Genomic DNA, 23616 nt, shown 5'->3' on the forward strand with positions numbered 1-23616 from the left:
TAGGGCCTACTAACTTAACCAAGTGATTTAACTTTAGTAAAGGCACAAACGGATTTAATGTGCCTTATTTTAAGATTTCTAAATTCTAAATGAGAGTACATCATCATCTATGTAGCATTTCTACAAAATGCATTAATCTAAATCTAGTCTTAAGGACATAACCATATAAATTCAAATTGAGGAGCATTCTGAAAAACAACTGGTTTGGAATCTTCAAAGCAGGAGAGATTGATGAATCTAGGTGAAAGATATATGGGTATTTACTGAATGAGTCTTGCAACTTTCCTATAAATGGGGGAAAAAAACACAAAATAAATTCTCAAGAAAATAATAATAAAAGATCAATAGACTCTGAGTTGAATGCCTACAGTATACTCATGTAAAACAAATGCATAATGTTTCATGCAGGCTCAATCCCATCCCACCCCAGTTTTAGGGGTGCTTGTTTTCTGGTTTTTACTTGTGTGCTAGGGTAGACAATTTGTTGGATTACTAAATGTTGAATAAATGAATCTTTAATATAATTAATAAGAAAAATAGCCATGAAGAAAATTAAGAAGCATATATATGTATATATGTAATAAATATTAGTTGCACAGTGAAACAAGATTATGAAATGTCATTGGTAACTAAGAGGTACTGCACAATCTAAATTGTAAAGGACATCCACTATGTTGTAGGCCCCCATAGTCTTAAGAACACCCTTGTCATGTTATGATTACAGTAACTCCCCCCTTGGTGTCCCTCTTCTCCAAGGTAGAAGCCAGAACTCTCTCCACTAGATTCCCTTTTAGGAGGGGCACAGCAGGTAGCTTGGGTTCGACCAATCAGACACATCCATGGAAGTCTTTGATTTGTAATTGACCCAAGTAAAGAGTATGCAAAATCCATCTTTCAGTGAGTGTGGCAGAAGAGGCGCCTGCCTTTTGGTGCAAAGAATTAAAACACTTCTGTCATAGTCAGCAGCATCATCACTGCAGTCTGGAACTCTGGGCTGAATGGCAGAAGCAAATGCCCTGGAGCCCTGTGGGGTATTTTCTCTTAAACGTCTTTGCTGCAAGCAGTTTCTCTGAAAGCAGTTTCGCCACACAGCTAATTTTGCAGTGAAAGATAAAAACAAAACAAATAAAATAGGGACATTTAATATGACATAATCAAGCAAGAAAAATTAATAAAATTGTATTGTGAAAAATAAAAACACAAAAAAGATTGATATTTGAATACATTTAAAATGTGTGTAGATTCATGGTTACTCTGAGATTTCCCTGGAAGTTCAATGAACAGAGGAGGAATGCTGCTATTTTTTATCAATATATATAATGCATACAACTGATAGTACATATCCAGACATTTAAATGTTCCAGCACGTGCTCGGTCCTTATATTTCACCAAATTATGTAAGCAGATTCTGTCTACATCATGTTCTCCACTATCCAATAGCAAAAAATGTTCACCATTTTCAAGAAAGTTATACTCATCAGGAATGACATAACTGTCTTTTGGGGAGATAGGAAGAGTTTGATTCTTCTTTTCCCTCTAGCTTCTAATATTGCATGATAAATTTAACCAAACTGTTAAACCAAACTGTCAGTCAGTTAGTTTATCTTTTACGGCAAAATTGCCTTACGGCCAATTAGTTGTGCGACGAAACTGCTTCCGGCAAAGATTCTTGAGGCTAAAATACCTCGACCCTCGGAGTGCAGCCCTGCGAGTGTGGTCTGGGCTCTCCTTCTAGCTGCAGAACCTCCGTTTGACGCTAGTCGTCTAAGGAAACAGGTGAGCTTCCTAATTTCCTTAACAAATTTATTTTCTGCTTCAACTAACTAGAATCAATTCTGTTTTCCGGAGAACTCTGTTAGGAATGACACTCTGACTTCCAGACTTACCGTCTCCCGTGGAAACTTAGAATATTCTAGGTTAGAATTCCTTCCACCATTTTCAAATCAGCGTGTTTAATCTTATCCCCAATAATTTATATATTGTGAGCAGCGATGACAGGAATTATTTTGTTAAACATTAAAACATGAGGAATATCATAATGTTCACAGGCTTCATTACTTCACTTCTTAGAGATGGGCCTGGTGGTTCTTGGGTTCTGAAAACATTTCCAGATACCTTTCCGTGAGTTTGTGAAAACCTCAATCACATGTGGTGATTTTGAGAGATTTTAATTCATATGTTTCTAATTTACATTGATTCAACTCATTCAGCTGGGTCTCCGAGATGATAAAATAATGCCCAAGAGGGTCGAAGATTGTGTTAATGGTTTTTAAAGACTTTTATGTATTTATTTTTGTTGGTTGTATATACTTGACTGGAGTACCTCCAATCTCAGAGAGTTAAAATAAGTTCAGTAGTTTGCTTATTTCCCTCTGCGTCGTTATCAATTTCATCTGAAACGAGTTGTGGCAGTATGCTCTGTGCTACTTGTTTCCTCTATAGTCTAGTCATTCTTCAGTTTGTCTATAGCTGAAAGGCAGTCTGAGTTCAGAGTGCCTTGGCAGCACTGAAAATGAGATTGGACTTATCTTTCCTGCTTGAAAGTTTACATGACAGGAAAATGTCAGTGACTTAGGTCCACCCTAATACTAACAGAGTGAAAAATAGTTTTTTCCACCCTACTAGCCGCATTTGCTTTGGATTTAACTGAGGGACACAGCTATTGATGAGGCCATGGCAGAAAGAGTGCTGAGATCTTTGTAGTTCTTTTCTAAATCCTCGGACTCCGCCATACCAACTGTTTCCAAACCGTCTGCCCCAGTTAAACTCCACTGAACTAAGTTGGTTAATGCAGTGGACCAATTAACTGGCAGTATCTTATTTCCACTACATGAAATTTACGATCTCCACATTAGTCTCTGGCTATCCCTGGGGACCGTGTGCCCTCCCCACAATAGTTTCTATTCTTGGAAACATTAGAATGGCTATTTCGGGTGAAATAAAAATTTAGGGTCCAAGTTAACCTCCTGAGAAAAACTTTTTAGAAGCTTTATTTAATTTCAGTGAAAATGTGTTGAGCTCTAGTGTGCGCATGGAACTGTGCTAGGCACCCTAGTGGACGTCATACATCACTCACCTTTCCTTCACTGTGATCCAGCCATATTGACTTTGTTTCAGTTCCTAATCTCAGCAAGGTCTTTCTGCCTAAGACCTACATGCATACTGTTCACTCCACCTAACTGTCCCCCTCCAGCTTGTCTTTCCCTACAAGTAGACACATGCTGTTCCCAGCTGACTCAGTTTTATCCTTGAGGCCTCAGATTAAATGTACTTCCCTTTAGAGAGGTCTTTTCTCACCACCCAATATAAATTCTCTCTCCTAGCACCCTCTGCCTTTATAAGATATCGTAACTTGTGATTAAATGTTTATTTGATTGTTATATGCATACTTTCTTTCTCCCACAAGACTGTAAGCTGCACAAGGGCAATGATCAAGTCTGCTTTGTTAACCGCTGCGTACCCTATGTTTTCAGTTTTAACTTTTTCTATTGAGGTAACATTGATTTATAACATTATGTAAGTTTCATGTGTGCAACATTATATTTCTACTTCTGTATACCCTGCAGTGGTGCTTACCACAAAAAATTTAGTTTCCATCTGTGGCCATACAGTTAATCCTTTACCCATTTCACCCTCCTGCTCTGATAACCACTACTTTGTTCTCTGTATCTATGTGTTTGTTTTTATTCAGTTTGGCTGTTTATTTATTTTTTGTTCTTGTGTATTTATTTTTTGTTTTTATTAATTTTTTGTATTCCACATATGAGTAAAGTCATACTGGACTTTGAGGGTATTATGCTAAGCGAAATAAATCAGACAGAGAAAGACATATACCCAGGTTTTTAGTGCAGAGTCTGTCATATGGTCAGTACTCCACGTAAGCCACAGAGAAGTTGCTGTTTCACGTTTTAATCTGATGGACAGCAGGTTTAATTACGCATGTTAATAGATTAATAGACAATATTATGCTTATGCCCAAGAGAAGAATCCCATAAAGAAAACACACAGCTATACTTTTCTTTAAGTTGTGATTCCTTTGCTGCTTAGTCTAAACAGAAATTTACTGGCAATCTTTTCAGACATCGTTGTGAACTTGGGCCAAATAATAAAGGTCATAAAACTTTCTCCCACTAAATTAATTTGTGCTTATTTTATATCCACTGCAGAGCAAAAAAATTTAAAAAATGAAATGATTGTTCATCATTAGGAAGTAAAAAATTCAGTGAGTAACCCATAATTTTTATACCATTTTATATTAATTATCTCCCTGGGTGCTTAACCTCTCTATTCCTTGCTATTAACTATACTTAATGGAAGTGAATACTTCTGTGCATGAGCTAAGAGGAAAAAAAAATGTCAGGCCTGATTTCACGTTGTTGCAATCATCTGTCCTGTTTGGGTTTGCATTCTTTCAGTCTACTAGTAAAATGTCAAGTACGACTGACTGAATGAAAATGAAAGACGTACCTTTCAATTCCATGTTATTGGAAAGCTCTTTTTTTTTTTTAACATCTTTATTGGCGTATAATTGCTTTACAGTGGTGTGTTAGTTTCTGCTTTATAACAAAGTGAATGATCTATACATATACATATACATATATCCCAATATCTCCTCCCTCTTGCGTCTGCCTCCCACCCTCCCTATCCCACCCCCCCTCTACGTGGTCACAAAGCCCCGAGCTCATCTCCCTGTGCTATGTGGCTGCTTCCCACTAGTATTGGAAAGCTTTGATGCCAGTTTTAATGAAGCATGGGGATAGAATAGCCAATAAGGGGAAAATCTGGTGTGTCACAGAGCTAGGGACTCTGTCTTCCTTATTGATCTCTGAAGTCATCTCCTAGTGAAGGAACCCCGTCTACAATGCCTTTTAACTAGCAATGTCTCTGCCTCAACCCGTCCATTCTGCTGCCTTGTGTGAGGTGGGAATTGGGACAGTTGGCCAGGCATCTGGGGAGGTAATTCAGAGTGAGCACACTGGAGGTCCTTTATGGATCTATGGTACTGTAGACATTGGGAACACAAGAAAGAACACACAGGATGTCCCGTTACCCATTCAGTGAAACAGTGTAGAGAAGAGGCTGGAGTCTATCAGGGCTATCTCTTTTGGTCTCCCCATCAACAAAGCTTCAAAATTGGCCCTCCGACTAAGTAGTCCCTCACCCCATAGTCAACTCCTCCCCAACCCCAAAATTTCCCAGCCCCATGGAATACAATATATTTATTTAGAGAATCCCAGTGCTCTACTAAGTGCTGGGCTTTACATTTCCCATTACAAACATGAGTAGAACAGCAATAGTCCCTGCCTTCAGGGAGCTCCTTGCCCTGGAGTAGAGATGAGAGTGGGGATTGCTGAGAGGACCTGTTCTTATACTGTAATGTATTAAGTGCCATAACAAAAGCCTATACAGTACACTATGGGAGTATAGAGGAGAAGAGAACAGATTCCCTGTAGACTTTTTTTGAGCACTGTCGAACAATTGTGGCCTTAGTTGCATCTAGCACTCATCAAGTTATTTACTTTCCTACCATGTTACGGGTTCCCAGGTCCACCCTCAGGTTCTATAATTCACTGGGAGGATTTGCAGGATTCAGCATAGAGTCATATTCAGGGCAAAATTTTTTTTTTTTTTTTTGTGGTACGCGGGCCTCTCACTGTTGTGGCCTCTCCCGTTGCGGAGCACAGGCTCCAGACGCGCAGGCTCAGCGGCCATGGCTCACGGGCCTAGCCACTCTGCGGCATGTGGGATCTTCCCGGATTGGGGCACGAACCCGTGTTCCCTGCATCGGCAGGCGGACGCTCAACCACTACGCCACCAGGGAAGCCCAGGGCAAAAATTTATTACAGTGAAAGGATACAAAGCAAAATTGGCAAAGGGAAAAGACACAGTGAGTGAAGTCCATAGAAAAACCAAGCACAAGCTTCCAGGGGTCCTCTCCCAGCTAAGTCACAAGGATGTGCTCAGTTCCTCCAGAAATGAGTTGTGACAATACATGTGAGATGTTACTTACCAGGGAAGCTGATTGGAGACTCTAGGGTTTTTACTGGGGAATAGTCACATAGGCACGCTCTGCCTAGCAAGTATGAAAATTTTAGATTCCTGGAATAAAAACAGGTGTTCACCATAGACCAAGTTTGTGTAAATGGTTTAGGCACAGTGAGCCACTATTATCAGTTCTGGCAATGAGGGGAACCCTCTCAAAATCCAATTCCTGGTTGCCAGCCAATGGCCAACCTTACAAGCAGGTCGGCTTATGGACAGCCATCTACATTAACTCATTTCTGCAAGTCTATCCATTTATTTGTTTATACATGTATTTATATATCTTGGAATAAGAGTGACTTTTGGATTTGTATTCTAGTTTCAAGCCATGTTAAATAATACTAGGTTTTCCTTTTTAAATTTTCTAATTTAAATTAATCTAATACCTATTTTTAGTAGTGAGCTGGAGCCAGTGGGTACCTGTTTCCAAGAGCCTATTGTTAACTCACCAGGAATTTTGTGAGCTTCTTGTTGGTAGCTTGAAATGACCTATGGTTGGTGGGAATATTTATTTACACCACAGAAATTGGCAAATGCTACAAATCAGGGCCTCCCCCACCTCTTTGGAGAGCTAATTATTAAACATTTATCAGCATTCAGTTGCCTGTTTTTATGTTCCAAGGGAAAAGGTGAGAGAGTAGAAAGAATAAATTTTCACACCAAGTAAAACCCCTACTCACATTTACTTATCTATTCATTTAATAAATATGAAGTGCGGAAAAAAGGAAGATCAAGGCCTTTGAGGAGCTTCTAGTGGGGGAGACCAGACTTAGCAGGCCAAATTATTCTCACATTAATGTGCCTTTTCCCTCATTCCCAAAGAAGAATGAAAAGAAAGAGAAGTATTTTTCCTTCTACTCAAAGAAGCTTTACCAATATCTGAGTTCTCCAATTTTTAATAAATGTGGTGATGCATGGTTTTCTGAAGACTATCTCCCTCCCCATAGAAAATAAATGACCAGTCTTTTGTTTTGGGAGTCAAGGTCAAAAAAGAGAGGCTGATGCTGGCAGTGGGGATGCAGAACTGGCCTTCCCTTTGGAAGAGGTACTGTTTTTTCTGATCTGGAGGAGAACTGTGTACTTAAGTTGGTGGAGGGCTAGGAGGGAGGCCATCAGCCATGGCATGTACTGAGTGGTCCAGCCCTCTCCCCACTATCCTATGAAACGTTTTGTACATATGAAGTGCTTTGAGGAGTGGCAGAGGCTCTGAAGGAATAGCACATGGAAGCCAGAGAAGTAACACTGGGACAGGTAGCCTTGGGAGCCAAACTGAAACTCCTTGTACTCTCAGGCAGCAAGGAACAAAGAGTAATGTTTACAGACCTTCCCTGGTGGTGCAGTGGTTAGGAATCCGCCTGCCAATGCAGGGGACACGGGTTCAAGTCCTGGTCTGGGTAGATCCCACATGATGCAGAGCAGCTAAGCCCGTGCGCCACAACTACTGAGCCTGTGCTCTAGAGCCCACGAGCCACAACTGCTGAGCCCGTGTGCCACAACTACTGAAGCCCATGCGCCTAGAGGCCATGCTCCGCAACAAGAGAAGCCACCGCAGCGAGAAGCCCACGCACTGCAATGAAGAGTAGACCCCACTCGCCTCAACTAGAGAAAGCCCACGCGCAGCAACGAAGACCCAACACAGCCAAAAAAAAAAAGAATATATAAATTAATTTTAAAAATATTAAAAAACAAAAAGAGTAATGTTTACAAAGCTCTTATCATGCTCTAGACACTGTTCTAATCACTTTACATGCTTTAACACCTTTAATCCACACAGTAGCCCCAGGAGGTGGTACCATTTTATTAAAGAGGAAACTGAGGCACAGGGAGGCTGAGCAACATTGCCATGTAGCTAGGAAGTGTCAGTTTTCCACTTGGTTTGGCCCCAGAAGCCACTGAAAGCACTCAAAGAACTAACAGTTTTTTGGTTACGAGTGCTAGATTTTCTTTCTTTTTTCAAAAAAAATTCATTTTATTTATATATTTATTTCCACCTTTTTAATGATGTAATTGACATATAACATTGTGTAAGCTTAAGGTGTACGATGTAATGATTTGACATATGTATATATTGCAAAATGATCACAATAAGATTAGTTAACTTCCATCGCTTCACATAGTTACAGCTCTTTTTCTTGTGATTAGAACTTTAAAGATTCACCCTCTTAGCAACTTTCAGATATACAATACAGTATTGCTAACTGTAGTCACCATGCTGTACATTACATCCCCAATACTAATTTATCTTATACCTGGAAGTTTGTACCCTTTGACCACCTTCACCCATTTCCCCAACTCCTCACCGCTGCCTTTGGCAATCACCAGTCTGCTGTCTGTTTCTATGAGTTTGGTTTTTTTAGTTTCCACATATGTGTGAGATCATATAGCATTTGTCTTTCTGTCTGACTTATTTATTTATTTTTGGCTGCTTTGGGTCTTCGTTGCTGCGCATAGGCTTTCTCTAGTTGCAGCGAGTGGGGGCTCCTCTTCGTTGCGGTGCGCAGGCTTCTCATTGCGGTGGCGTCTCTTGTTGCGGAGCACGAGCTCTAGGCGTACAGGCTTCAGTAGTTGTGGCACGTAGGCTCAGTAGTTGTGGCTCGTGGGCTCTAGAGTGCAGGCTCAGTAGTTGTGGCACACGGGCTTAGTTGCTCCATGTCATGTGGGATCTTCCTGGACCAGGGTTCAAACTCGTGTGCCCTGCATTGGCAGGCGGATTCTTAACAACTGCGCCACCAAGGAAGTCCCTGACTTATTTCACTTAGCATAATGCCTTCAAGATTTATCCATGTTGTAAAGGGCAGGATTTCTCTGTTTTATCACTGAATGATATTCCATCATTTTCTTTAGCCATTCATCTGTCTATGTACACTTAGTTTGTTTCCATGTACTGGCTATTGTAAAGAATTGTAAATAATGCTGCAAGGAACATACTAATGAAGATAAGTCTTTAAGATAATGATTTCATTTCTTTCACATACCTACCCAGAAGTAGGATTTCTGGATAATATGGTAGTTCTATTTTTTATTTTTTGAGGAATCTTCGTACTGTTTTTCATAGTGGCTGCACCAGTTTACATTCCCACCAGCGGTGCACAAGGGTTCCCTTTTCTCTACATCCTAGCCAACACTTGTTATTTGTTGTCTTTTTGATAATAGCCATTCTGACAGGTGTGAGGTGATATCTTATTGTGGTTTTGATTTGCATTTCCCTGATGTTAGTGATAATGAGCACCTTTTCATATACTTTTGGCCGTTTGTATGTCTTCTTTGGAAAAATGTTTATTCACATTCTTTGTCTACTTTTTATTTGTATAATTTGGGGGATTTGCTGTTGAGTTGTATGAGTTCTTTATTTATTTTGGAAATTTACCCCTTATTGGATATGTGGTTTACAAATATTTCCTCCCATTCCATAGGTTGCCTTTTCATTTTGTTGATCATTCCTTTTGCCGTGCAGAAGCTTGTTAATTTGATGTAATTCTACTTGTTTATTTTTGCTTTTGTCGCTTGCGCTTAGAGTTTCATGTTGACAGAATAATTGCCGAGGTCAATGTCAGAACCTTTTCCTTGTATTTTCTTCTAAGAATTTTATGGCTTCGGGTTTTACACTTAAGTCTTTAATCCATTTCGAGTTTTTCTGTGAGTGGTGTAAAATAGGAATTCAGTTTCGTTGTTTTGCATGTTAGTATCCAATTTTCCCAGCACAGATATTAGACTTTCTTAAAAATCGGCATTAATTATTACTGTCAGGGTATTTCAAGTGCATTTTGAGTTTTTAAGTTGAAAACGTACTTGAGGCCTTTCCATAGTCATATGCTCTCTGAAAGGATGAAACACAAAATGCTTCGCTTCCCCTGTCAGCTTAGTGTGATATAAATATATTTTGAGTCATGGTGAAATTGACCCCTCCCAGAAGGATGCTCACCAGTCTTGCCCTTGGAAATCTCATCGTCCCTCTGGGTTTCATTTTTGCCTTGCTTACTCCCCTGTGAGTCTGCTGCAGGCCCTAAACAGAAAAGGCTACTTTTGAGTCGATATGCTCATGCAGTATGCCGTTTTAAAGAAAGTTCAGCTTTAGTTACAATAACTGCATTTATTTCATTGCAAAATGTTCTGCCTCGTGCTTTGTCCCTTTCCATACAGTTTTTTTCAGAGACTCTCATCTGCCTGAGATTCAAGAGAGAAACGCCATGAGTTCAGAAACATGCTTTAAGAATATATCCTTTAAGAGAACTGCTCCTTGAAAGCTGTCTTCTAAAATATCTTAATACTTCTTTCTCAACTTAGTTCAATGCAAATAAATTGTTCAACTCAGTATAACAGTGAGATTACAAAGAAAGAATGTTTGCCTAAAAAATGGTCAAAAATAACATGAAGAAACATGTTCCTATCATACCTGTTCTTTGCTTCTCTTGTAGCTTTCTTTTCATCTTGTGGCCAAATAAATAAAGTACATGGAGCATCATTAAAGAACTATGTCCCCTTTGCCAGAATATTTTCTTAGAATCACCTTCCCTCCTATTCCAGAGTCCTACTAGCAAAACTCTCATATCGGTGAGCAAATATTCCCTTCTAAACTGGAGTTCTGCTATTTTAGCTCCCACTTGCCAAAGCCAGCATGATTTGAGCATTCCTCTTCATCTAATATCAGTCCCCATCAGATAACCATTAAATGAACAGAGGCTGAAGGGTAGGAGGAATGCTAACAATGCAGATAAAGTCCTGATATCTGGCAGCTGTGAATTAATTCGACCAGATCGCAGCCTAGGAGGGTGGCTGTCAAAGGGAGCAAAGGGTGCTGGGAAGGTGCTTGCAACTTACAGCACCTTCCCCCAGGCCAGCAGCCTGGCATTTCATATCTAAAGTCACCACAGGAATGAGACAAATTCCACTGTCCTGTTTGGCAACTGCTCACCATGGCAAATTAACTCCATATGACTGTAGGAAAAGAAAATAGTCACGTATTTTCACCCACAGGAATGAATTAAAATAACTCTGAGGGAGCCGCTGACCCAACTAAGCATTGAGAAAAAGGGTCAATTGACCTCTTAAGCCATTTCATATACTGGTTTTAGACTGAGACTTCCAGAGCCTACTAAGTCTGGTAATGCAAGAGGCATAGCACTTTGCCCCTGAATATTTTGAAGCAGTCACAACCTATTGCCTGTTTCTAGGTTGGCAGGAGAATACACAGCAGAGCCTCAGGGTATTTAATTTCTAACCTTACCTCTCTGCTCCACTGCTGATCTATCTGAATAGGCTGCTTTTTGATGAGAATTTACCTTCATCATCAGCAAGAACCCACTATTTTGAGCATCTGAGCCTTGACGCCAAGCTCTGCTCAGTGTGGGTATTCTGTCTTCTCCACTAGTGACTTCAGGCAGAGGAACACTTCGTGTATTCCTGACTTTGACCAGTAGGTGGAAGCATTTTTGACTGTGTGACACCTCTAGGTTCCCAGTCCTGAAAAAGGAGTATCTTGGATTTCCAGGGAAAGCCAGTAAGTTGAGTCACCAGACTCATTGTCTGACATAGTTTCTTATTTGTGTATGCAATGTCTTTCCAGATAAAAAGAAGTATAAATATTTTGGAATAATCAGGGAAGAAATTAGGAAACATTCAGAGTTCACTTTCAGTAGCTGCAGCCACCTAGTTCTCTTAAATCCCTCACATTCTTTTAATTAAGAAATGCAAAGCGAAGATCATGGTTTATAACAATCTACAGTTTAGAAGCAATACAGTTCTTAAATCCAAAGTGATTTATAAATACTCCATCTTTAACCAAAGGCCGGTAAGAGAGGCTTTAACATAGTTATTCTGCCCAGATGGCTGAGAAACTGGGTTCTAAAGCAAACTGTCTTTCCACTGAGACCTTATTACTTATTATAGTATCTCCTTTACCTATGTTTCTTAAGGTTGGCAGATTTTAATTTAGAAACCATAGGATATTTTTGAGAGAAATGTCAAGGAGATTGTAGGTTATTACTAATCATTGGCAGTCACTCAAATATGGGGCAGTTATGTGTCTTGACATAGTTGATAATTGGATTGATATTGAGGCTGAAATTTAATCACTCTCTTACTCTCTGCTTTCTGAAGCTGAAATTCAAGGCATGTTCAAATAAAGCCTTGAAATACTTCTCTGCCACTGGGGAAGAAAAAAAGCGTACAACCCATTCTTTGAATTATACCAGAAGGAAGATTGGCAGCCCTTGATGGTATTATATGTCTTTTACTAGGGCATTCTCCAGTCAAAGTTCTACCATTCTGTGATAGTTGAAGGTATCCCATGGACACCTTGGGGATTCTGCATAAGGAACAAATTAGAAACTTTGCTGATATACCCACCTAAATGTGTTCTTTTCAAACTAGGATACACACACACACACACACACACACACACACATATATAACACATATACACACTTATACATAAATATACACATATATGTATAATATATATATAATTTACATAAATAATATTTATATATATTTATAGTTTACATATGTAATCATACAAACGCACCCAGAATGAAATACTACACAACCACACAAAAGAGCATGTATAAGGCAAATATGTATTTATTCATTTATCCTAGAGTTGGCCCTAGGTAACTGCCTTGACCTTGAAATGAAGAGTTATATGACACATAAGAGAAAGTACAGTACTATTTCTATCCTGTCACTGATTTTCTTTTCCACTTCCTACTGATTTCACTTTTATTTCAAAGACAAACTTTTTGAAGGAGATACATAACTCGATTTCTCTTTCCTTACTTCTCACTCCTTCAACTTACAGAAATCTCCTTCTTTCCTTTCATACCCTGAGATTTCTTTCATAAAGGTGACCAGAGACCCAGTCATCTCTAAATCTAATGGAGACTTTTCAGTGATTAGTTCCATCTCTTAGCAGCATTGAACTGCTTTGAACATTCTTCCTTTTTCATCAGAACAACCTCTTGTGTTGGCCTCTGTAGAGCACATTCTCCTGGTCTTCCTTATGCCATTTCCCCATATCTCAGAATTAGATCTTTGGTGTTCTCACTGTGCACTGTCTTCCTAGACCATTTCATCCACATCTGTAGATCCACTTACCACCTATATGCTGATTTCTCATCTATAGCTAACCTCAAACCCAGACATGTCTCCTATATATAGACAAGTAAATAAAACTGTGTACTACAGTGTTTTCCAAACTGGAAATTAGTGGGTTTGAAATCAGTTGACTGAATAGAGACCAGCATGTTAAAAATGAAATATGGAATAGAATAGAGAATATCAGAGTACTTCAAATTTATATTGAATAATTATATTTCATGAAACTTTTTTTCATTTGTGTGGGAGCATGGCATTATGATGTTAAACATATTTCTTTATCTGGGCTATGGTCAAAACATTGGAAAGACACTGGTCCACTGGATGTTCCCACACAGATGTTTCAAAGGTAATTCCTACAACACATGTTCAAAGATGAATTCCTTCCATAGCTAACATTATACTCAATGGTAAAAAGCTGAAAACATTTCCTCTAAGATCAACAACAAAACAAGGATGCCCACTCTTGCCACTTTTATTCAACATGATATTGGAAGTCCTAGCCACAGCAGTCAGACAAGAAAAAGAAATAAAAGGAATCCAAATTGGAAAGGAAGAAGTAAAACTGTCACTGTTTGCAGATGACATGATACTATACATAGAAAATCCTAAAGATTTAACCACCAGAACACTACTAGAGCTCATCAATGAATTTGATAAAGTTGCAGGATACAAAATTATATGTAGAAATCTTTTGCATTGCTATACACTAACAATGAACTATCAGAAAGAGAAATTAAGGAAACAGTTCTATTAATAATCATATCAAAAAGAATAAAATACCTAGGAATAAACCTACCTAAGGAGGTAAAAGACCTGTACTTGGAAATCTGTAAGACACTGTGAAAGAAATTGAAGATGACAGAAACAGATGGAAAGATAAACAGATGGAAAGATATACTGTGTTCATGGATTGTAAGAATTAATATTGTTAAAATAACCATACTACCCAAGGCAATCTACAGATGCAATGCAATCTCTTATCAAAATACCAAAGACATTTTTCACAGAATTAGAACAAATAATCTTAAAATTTGTATGAAAACACAAAAGACCCTGAAGAGCCAAAATAATTTTGAGAAGGAAGAACAGAGCTGGAGGAGTCACGCTCCCTGACTTCAGACTAACTAATCAAAACAGCATGGTACTGGCACAAAAACAGATACATAGATCAGTGGAACAGAATAGAGAGCCCATAAATAAACTCATGCACTTATGGTCAATTATTCTACGACAAAGGAGGCAAGAATAAAGGATGGGGAGAAGACAGTCTCTTCATTAAGAGGTGCTGGGAAAACTGGACAGCTACATGGAAAAGAATGAAATTAGAACATTCCCTGACACCATATATGAAAATAACATGATTAAAGACCTAAATGTGAGACTGGAAACCATAAAACTCTGAGAAGAAAACAGTCAGGACACTCTTTGACGTAAATTGTAGCAATTGTTTAGATACGTTTCCTAAAGCAAAGGAAATAAAAACAAAAATAAACAAATGGGACTTATTTAGGCTTAAAAGCTTTTTCACAGCAAAGGAGACCATCAAAAAAATGAAAAGACAACCTACTAAATGGGAGAAGATATTTGAAGATGATGATATCACTGATAAGGGGTTGATATCCAAAATATATAAACAGCTCACACAACTGAACATCAAAAAAGCAAATAACCAGATTAAAAAGTGGGCAGAAGACCTGAATAGACATTTTTCCAAAGAAGACATACAGATGGCTAACAGACACATGAAAAGATGCTCAACATCATTAGAGAAATGCAAATTAAAACCACAATGAGTTATCACCTCACATCTGTCAAAATGGCTGTCATCAAAAAGAAGACAAATATTAACAACCAATGTCAGGATGTGGAGGAAAGGGAGCCCTCATAAGGGCTGGTGCAAAGGTAAATTGGTGCAGCCACTGTGGAAAATATTATGGTGGTTTCTCAAAAAGCTAAAAGAGATAACATATGACCCAGCAACTCCACTCCTGGGTATGTATCCAAAAAAAACTAAAAACACTAATTCGAAAAGATACAGCCCAGTGTTCATAGCAGAATTACTTACAATTGCCAAGATATGGAAGGAACCTAAGTGTTCATCAACAGATGAATGGATAAAGAAGATGCTATATATACATAAATACATATACAACACACAAATACATATATATATATACACACACACACATACATACATACAGTGGAATACTACTAAGCCATAAATAAGAATGAGATTTTGCCACTTTCAGCAACATGGATGGTCGTGGAGAGTATCGTGCTAAGTGAAATAAGTCAGACACAGCCAAATACTGTATTATATCACTTACATGAGAAATCTAAAAAATAAAACAACAAAAAGGAAACAGACTCAAGATATAAAGAACAAACTAGTCGTTACCAGTGGAGAGAGGTAAGGGAGAAGGGGCAATATAGGGGTAGGGGATTAAGAGATACAAACTATTATGTATAAAATAAATAAGCTACAAGGATGTGTTGTACAACACAAGGAGTATAGCCAATATTTTATAACTATAAAAGGGGTATAACCTTTAAAAATTGTGAATCACTATGTTGTACACCTGTAACTTACATAATATTGTACATCAACTATCTCAAATAAATAAGTAGATCCTCATTTTTAACCCCAAACCTGTTTCTATTGTAGAAAGTCCTATTTCTAGTCCACTGGTTAGTTACCTACGTCAGAACCTGCAAGTTGCCTTGCAGTCAGCTGCTTCTTTACTCTCACAGACAGTCACAACAAATACTGCAAATTTGGCCTACTAATGTGTTTACAACCCAACACTTTTCTCCATATCCATTTCCACTGGGTCAGATCAGACCACCACAGTCTTTCTTGTGGACCATGGCAGTTACCTCTAATTGGATGAATACATGAGTAATGAATGATCACTAAAAAGTAAGAGGTAAATATATAAAATTACTAAAATATAAAAGGTTGAAATAAATTCACAGCTGGTATACCTTTAGCAGGCTACCCAGGAATTTGGGTAACACAATGAGTGTTTTCAGACTGGTACCAACCAACACCAGTTCCTGGATTTTATAGTCAAAGAAATACAGAAGAAATTATTGACCATTTCGACTGTGGAGCAGGCCTAAAATGGTTTAAGTTCATGTAAAGACAAGAATCCATAGCTACCAAATCCTGATCATCTGTAGCAGCCAGGAGAGCTGCTACCTAAAAGATTAGCAGGGATTTGGGAAAATGCTAATGATGCTGGTCCCTGTTGCTTTAGCAGCACTGAAATTCATGTTTACCTCACTTCACCTCATGAGTTACTTTGTTACCTTTGTTACCTTACCTCACCTCATGAGTTACTTTGTAGGGCTAAGGCTTATCTAAATAAAGCCAAACATTTATCAGAGTACATACAATATAGGCCGTCCTACTTTCCACCGTCATACTTACACAGGTAGTTAATGGACTGAGACCAGATTTTATATCCATTAAGCTAATGAGTGAAAATCCTGACTCAGACTCCAAACTAAACTGAGCTATTTTGTTTCTGCTGCTCCCATCCACCATAATGCCAGATTTTAATTTATGGAATAGTAAACATATTCTTATTAGGAGGAAAATGGAGAATGGTTTGCTAACAGTAATCAGGAGTAATATCTGATTGAATTCATATATGGATCCGATATGTGATCCAACCTAAGAATCAAGGCAGTGGAACACTCTACTTAGCCCATGCATACCAGAGTCTAACCAGCTAAACCTGGTGAAGACAATCCAGCTTTCCCATTTGTGGTTGCCCAACAAAAATTCTCATTCAACCTGGCAAGAGTTTGTGTTATTTCTGAAGACAGCTGACCTTATTGACCTAAACCACAGAGTAAATAAAATAATATCTGATAAATACATAGGCTTCCATAGGATTTCTTCATTGAAGGCTGCAGGTTTCTTATCAATTTATATTAATAATTTGTTTACATTTGTGGAATGGGGAAAATCTACAGCTTCTCTCCCGAGGTTATTCAAGATAATTGACTCATAAAATACCCAGCTTCTGTGCCATACAACCGACTGTTCCTGAGGCACTTTTACTGGAGAAGGTGGGAGCCTTGGCTGTTATCAGCGTGGAAGACACTGCTCTTCTCTTTCTGGGTATGGGCTGCTTCCAGAGCCTGTCCATCTCCAGGACAGACAGAAAGGCTTTGTGAGCAGGAAGTGAAGCTGGAGCCACAGAAGCATGAAGCCTGTGGAGGCAGGCGTCGTGGGCTCCGGACGTCTGCAGAAAAAGTTGAAAATAAGCCAATGTGTGAAGAATTGGGAGGCGTTCTGAAGCGCTCTCAAGACATCAAAAGCCAAGTATCACAAGAAAAGGAATAAAGAAATAAAAGCTGCCATTTTTATAGCCTTCTCAGGATTACTACCAATTGCATTTAACCTGAAAATATTTCATTGGATTAATGTTATTCATAACTACAAAAATAAAGAAGACATGTATTGAAAAACAAAATAAATGTAAAAAAGAAAAGTAAACCTTTTGAGGAAGGAAACCTTTGATAATGAATATTTTAGAATTTCATCAACCTGTTTGACAATGTCTTTTGCTGACTAGATCTGACAGTAAATCCCAGGAACCTTCACACAGTCACATGTGAACTTCATCTTCAGGTTTGTGTGTTTCTGCATCACGCCTGAAGGTCAGACAGGACAGACAAATTACCCGGAGCAGCAGAGGTGCATTTCTTCCTAAGAGTTGTGCAATGTTGAGATGGATCTAAATGTGGAAATTAAAAAGTGGTCCTAGTCAGGATTTAGAGAGCTAATATATCAACAAAGATTTTGGAAAAGCATTTTCAGGTGGCAGAATTTCAAAAGTCAGGGTAAAAATAGAATCTTTTCGACTCTTTCAAAACCTCCCAAAGTGTCTGTCACTTCCCTGTTTGTGCAAAATGTTGAAAATTTTAAATTTCCATTAAAAGGATTTTTAAAACATTTATGTTTCATGATATGGAGCTGCACAGCTCAGTATGGTAGCCACTGAGCTACCATATGGCCATGTGTGGCCATGTGTGGCTATTTAAATTCATCAAAATTAATACAGTTTAAAAATTATGGGGCTTCCCTGGTGGCGCAGTGGTTGAGAGTCCGCCTGCCGATGCAGGGGACACGGGTTCGTGCCCTGGTCTGGGAAGATCCCACATGCCGCGGAGCGGCTGGGCCCGTGAGCCATGGCCGCTGGGCCTGCACGTCCGGAGCCTGTGCTCCACAGCGGGAGAGGCCACAACAGTGAGAGGCCCACGTATCGCAAAAAAAAAAAATTATATACCTCAGTTGCACTAGCCACATTTAGATGCTCTATGACTACTAGCTACCATATTGCATGGCAATGCAGTGTGGCTAGTAGCTACTATATTGCATGGCACAGACATAAAACATTTCCAACACTACAGAGAGTTCTATTGAACAGCACTGAACTAAAGCAACTTGTCTTGGTGTCTAATAGAGGTCACTAGGTCCAGGTTCTTAATAGAGGGTAGTGTACAGGGAGTTCTGAGTTAAGGTTTTCTTTCCTTCCGTTTTTTACTATCAGTCAATAAGAGGAGGCTCTGGGAGCTAGGAGTTTGCCAAACTAATTTAGACATCAAACTTTTCTTTGTTGACGAACTTCCAGGGCATTGTTTCATGGAGCAAACTTTGGGAAATGTGGATCTGTAGAATAAGAAGTTTGATATCATGGACTATGCCTTACTCATCTCTCTCTCCCCCTTCTGTGTCCAGAATAATACCTCACATATAGTAGGTAAGTACTGTTGGCTTAACAGTCAGGTGCTAAGGCTAGGTGAAGGAGAAAGTGATAAACAGATACAGGATGAGAACCGTCTAGTTTTCAGGCTCCCAAACCAGTTGTATTCTCTACTGGGGCCACCAAATAAGGTAAAACCACCATTCTTCTATACCCTAGCACACAGAACTTTTTAATTTCTACATTTGGATTCACGTCTCTGATATATGCCATTTCACATTTTCATGGTTTGAGAAAGCAGGAAATGTTCTTAAACGTATATTTTCCTGAATTATTATTTAACTTCCTAAATTAATTTTGACTGGAATTTGCTTAGAACTCCAATCTTCCTCACTGCACTGGAAAGAAAGATGTCTACAGGCTCCAAAACTCCTCTGTCTTCATAGTATTGCAGTTTGGACAAGTTCTAATGAAAATTTGATGCTTTAAAAACGAATTAAATTTTCCTTTTAGTGACATATCTTACCAAAAGCTGGCTGGAGCCTGGGAGGCAAGAGAATATCTTTTCCAAGGAAAACCACAGATCCTTCTTTCAAAAAACTCTTCAACGTACCATAGTTTATTTTTCTTTTAACTGAGCCCTTCTTGAAATCCCAGTGCCTTCGTTGTTGTCCTAACTCTAAAACAGGATGAATACTCTCAGACCCTAGTGGGAGGGTAGAAAGAAAATGATGGTGAGAGGAAATTGCCTTGATCTCCACAGAAGCCAGGTGCTAAGCAAGCTCTCCACAGCCTTCCTGTCCTTAGTCTTTGCTCTTCTTTCCTTTGCCCAGATGTCTTCCTCTTTTACATGCAAAGACCCATCTCCTCCAGGAAGCTTTATATCCCCCCTTCTTCTGAATGCCTGTGATGTTCACCATTGGAGCTCCCACTTGGCATGGCCCTTGGTCTTCCTACTGAAGTGGGTACTTCTGTGCCATGTTCTGTCTCCCAGATGAGCTGAATGGCTCTTTAGACCAGAGATCAAGGTTTAGTGACCTTTTTATTTCTTGAGCACTTAGCACAGTATCATGCAAGGGCCAGTTGTTCAATAAATGATGATGGTAAAAGCACCCTCACATACTGCTTAGAGTAGATAAGTTGTATCCAACCATAAAATTTACATTTAAAATTGTCTAATTTAGAATTTATGGTAATACGTATAACATAAAAGAGTTTGACAAATTAAAGATTGCAAAAATATATTTTTCATAAATTTAACCTACATTAAAAAATCATTTTAAGCTCTTTAGAGACACTTTGTCACATAACAACCATTGTGATAATGCAGAAGGTAGATAAACTGAATTTACCTCTTTTTTTTCCTCGATAGTATTTCTTTATTGAGAGGTACTTCATGTAACATAAAAGTCACCATTTTTAAGTGTACACGTCAGCGGATTTTAGTCTAATCACTGTGTTGTGCGTCCGCCAGCACTGTCTGATTCCAGAATTTTTCCATTTTCCCAAAAAGAAACTCCACACTCATTAACAGCTAGCCCCAATGTCCCTCAGAAGCCACTAATCTACTTTATATCTCTATAGATTTGCCTACGTGACATTTCATGTAGGTGGAATCATACAATAGTGTCCTTTCATGTCTGGCTTCTTCCACTTAACGTGTTCTCAGGGTTCATCCCTGTTACAGTGTATATCAGTACTTTGTTTTCATAGATGAATAGTATTCCTTTGTATGGATATGCCCCATTTTGTTTATTCATCATCTGAGGGACACTTGGGTTGTTTATATATTTAGGCTCTTATGACTAATGCTGCTCCAAAAAATTGTGTCCAAGTTTGTGTATGGACATATTTTTTTTTGTTCTCTTGGGTATATACCTGGGAGTGGAATTGCCCTGTTCACTTTTTTTTTAACTCTTCATATAAATCTTTGAAATCATACATTTTTATATCATTTTTATCTACTCACTAAAAGAGATCCCTGAGCGATTTCTCTTTGCTAGAATGTTGCAAACCAAGTGATTTTTTTCTGAGAAAGCATTTCTTTAGAAACAGAGTCATAGTTACAGAGAACAAACAGGTTGCCAGAGGGGAGGGGGTGAGAGGAAGAAAGAAATTGGTGAGGGAGATTAAGAGGGTCAAGTTGCAAAATAGTGAGTCATGGGTATGAAATGTACAGTGTTGGAATAGAGTCAGTCAATAACTATGTGATATCGTTGTGTGGTGACAGATCATAACTAGACTTATTGTGGTGATCATTTTGAAATGCACAGAAATATCGAATCACTATACTGTGTAACAGGAACTAACGTAGTGTTGTAGGTCAGCTATACTTTAAAAACAAACAAACAAACTCATAGAAAAAGAAATCAGATTTGTGATTACCAAAGGTGGGGAGTGGCAGGGGGGCTTGTATGAAAGTAGTCACAAGGTGCAGACTTCCAGTTATAAGAAAAATAAGTACTAGAGATGTAATTTACAACATGATAAATGTAATTAACACTACTCTATGTTATATATCAAAGTTGTTAAGAGAGTAAATCCTGAGAGTTCTCATCACAAGGAAAAACTTTTGTTTCTGTTTAATTTTGTGTCTATATGAGTTGATGCATGTTCATTAAACTCACTGTGATAATCATTTCCTGATGTATGTAAGTCAAATCACTATGCTGTACACCTTAAACTTACACAGTGCTGTATGTCAGTTGTATCTCAATAAAACTGGAAGGAAAAAAAGATTCTAATTCAGAATTGTTTCTCCACAAAGACTTCACTTAGTTTCTTGACTCTGCCATAGGGTATCTTGAGAGGACCTAGCCTCCTAGCCTCTCAACACAGCAGGCCTCCTCAGATAAATATGTCATCTGGTTCTACAAAGACAGGTTAGGACAGGTCCCCTAGGCAACGTCCAGCCAGATGGCTGACCCTCACTTCTTCCTAATAGAAAATCTGGAGCTACCACTGCTGTCATCCCATCTTTCTTAGATTCCTCTGCTTCTTGAATCACTGGAGCTATTTGACTTAGTGGCTGGAAAAATAAACACCAGTCCATCATTCGGCACAGTCTTTATAGGAACATTGTTCTGTGATGTGTGTGAGGGTTGTGTGGAGTAGCAAGGTAGAGCCCCTCCTTAACTTCCCATGGTGGCGAGGATCCAGGACCGAGAGGACGCATTGCTGTGAGTGACAACTTGAAGATGGCTGTGGGAATGAACTGCCCCCATCCAAGTGCCTCTTTCTTCTCTGAATAAGGCTAATTGCTGACCTGGGAAGAAGAGATGTAAAGATGATCTATAACGTGCCCAAGGATGAAAAATTATAGCATATTTCCAAGTTCAGAAAAATAAGTTTGCTCACATGGGCGTCAAAATGGTTTAGCAATGTTTTTCAGCCTTCAGGTATAAAATCATTTAGTAAGTCACAACCAGCATTATTTATACTGGGATGGGATGGGATGGGATGGGATGGGATGGGATGGGATGGGATGGGATGGGATGGGATAGAAAAAATAGAATAGAATAGAAAAGGAAAGAAAAGAATAGAATAGAATAGAATTTTTTAAAATTCTAAAAATATATATCCCCCAGGTAGCAAGCAAGGATAAGTATTATTTCTTCAAACTTTGTCTTAGTTGTATGTGGGGTGTGTGTATGTATATGTGTGTGTGTGTTACATCTGGGTCATGATGTAAAATGCACTTCTTTCTTTGGATTACCCTCAGTAATGTTTGAAAACCACGCCTCTGTAGAAATCTTCAATTACTTTTTCTTGTTAGCAATGGACATTTGCAAACATTTCTGAATATTTTCCTGTCTTATGTATAAATATCCTATTTTTGTCTAAAGCAAAGGCTAATTACCATTTTTATCATTCCCCTGCAGCCAGAAGTTGTATAAGAAGTATTTGTGGTATCTTTTATATGAAAAGCCAGATGAGGTGTGCTGTGTCATTTCAGAAGTAGAGATTTCTGGAATTGCTAAATGATTTTGAGAGAAAACAGAGCTATCAATCTTCTCTACCCTCAGGAACATTCCAAATGGGCTAAAGCATTGTTTTGGAGGTGTGAGTAGGGAAGCCAAGGAAATCAGCAAACAGCATGAGAGCAGGTGTGAACACAAAACATTGCAATGTTTCATCTAGAAAATTCCAGTCTGTCCTTTACATACATTGCCACACAAAATGAGTTTCCTTGAAGAGAATCTTAATATACATGTCTCCTAAGCAATAGGGAAATGTGTAAGTCTCTTTAATGGCATAAAAAAGACAGTAAAACCCATGATGCATTATGAGCATTGCCACTAAGTTTCCTATTTTTAATAAATGTCCATTATGTGGAAACCCAAAGAAGGAGAGTCCAGTGAACCTTTCTTAATGTACTTCCTTTCTAACCTCAGTTATCCCACCAACTCTTGTAGAACACACATTATAAGCCATTAAAGCTTCACAATAGTAGAACAATCACAGGAACAAGAACATTTTTCCAATGAGGGTCCTGGTTGTATTCTGTGACTTGTATTTCTAGGCTTTAACTCACATCTCAGACACTACTCAACATTCTTAGAAAACCTTCATAGAAGTCTTTCTTCAGAAGCCTCACTTTATTTCTTCTTCTCCTTTCCCATTTTTACTCATTGAAACAATCTTCAGTCTTGACTTCTGACTTATGTTCCAGTTCCAAATTTCTAACACCTGTAAGAAACTTGGATGTCTGGTTGCCCCACCGATTTCAATGTTTCCATCACCCAAACTCTCTCTCTCT

At 38.7% G+C, this 23616-nt stretch overlaps 1 long non-coding RNA gene across 1 annotated transcript in view; it reads left to right on the top strand.

The window, feature by feature from the left end:
* Positions 1 to 1408: 1408 nt before the first annotated feature.
* LOC111181768 (uncharacterized) overlaps positions 1409 to 23616 on the top strand; it is a 198255-nt gene continuing 176047 nt past the window's right edge. Inside the window, exon 1 of the long non-coding RNA XR_002646593.3 lies at positions 1409 to 1776. This is a non-coding gene — a long non-coding RNA (uncharacterized LOC111181768). The remainder of the gene's footprint in view (positions 1777 to 23616) is intronic.

This window comes from Delphinapterus leucas, chromosome 2, assembly GCF_059928025.1.
Source record: "Delphinapterus leucas isolate spDelLeu-1000000601 "Yukka" chromosome 2, BTC_Dleu_Yukka2, whole genome shotgun sequence".
Lineage (NCBI taxonomy): Eukaryota > Metazoa > Chordata > Mammalia > Artiodactyla > Monodontidae > Delphinapterus > Delphinapterus leucas.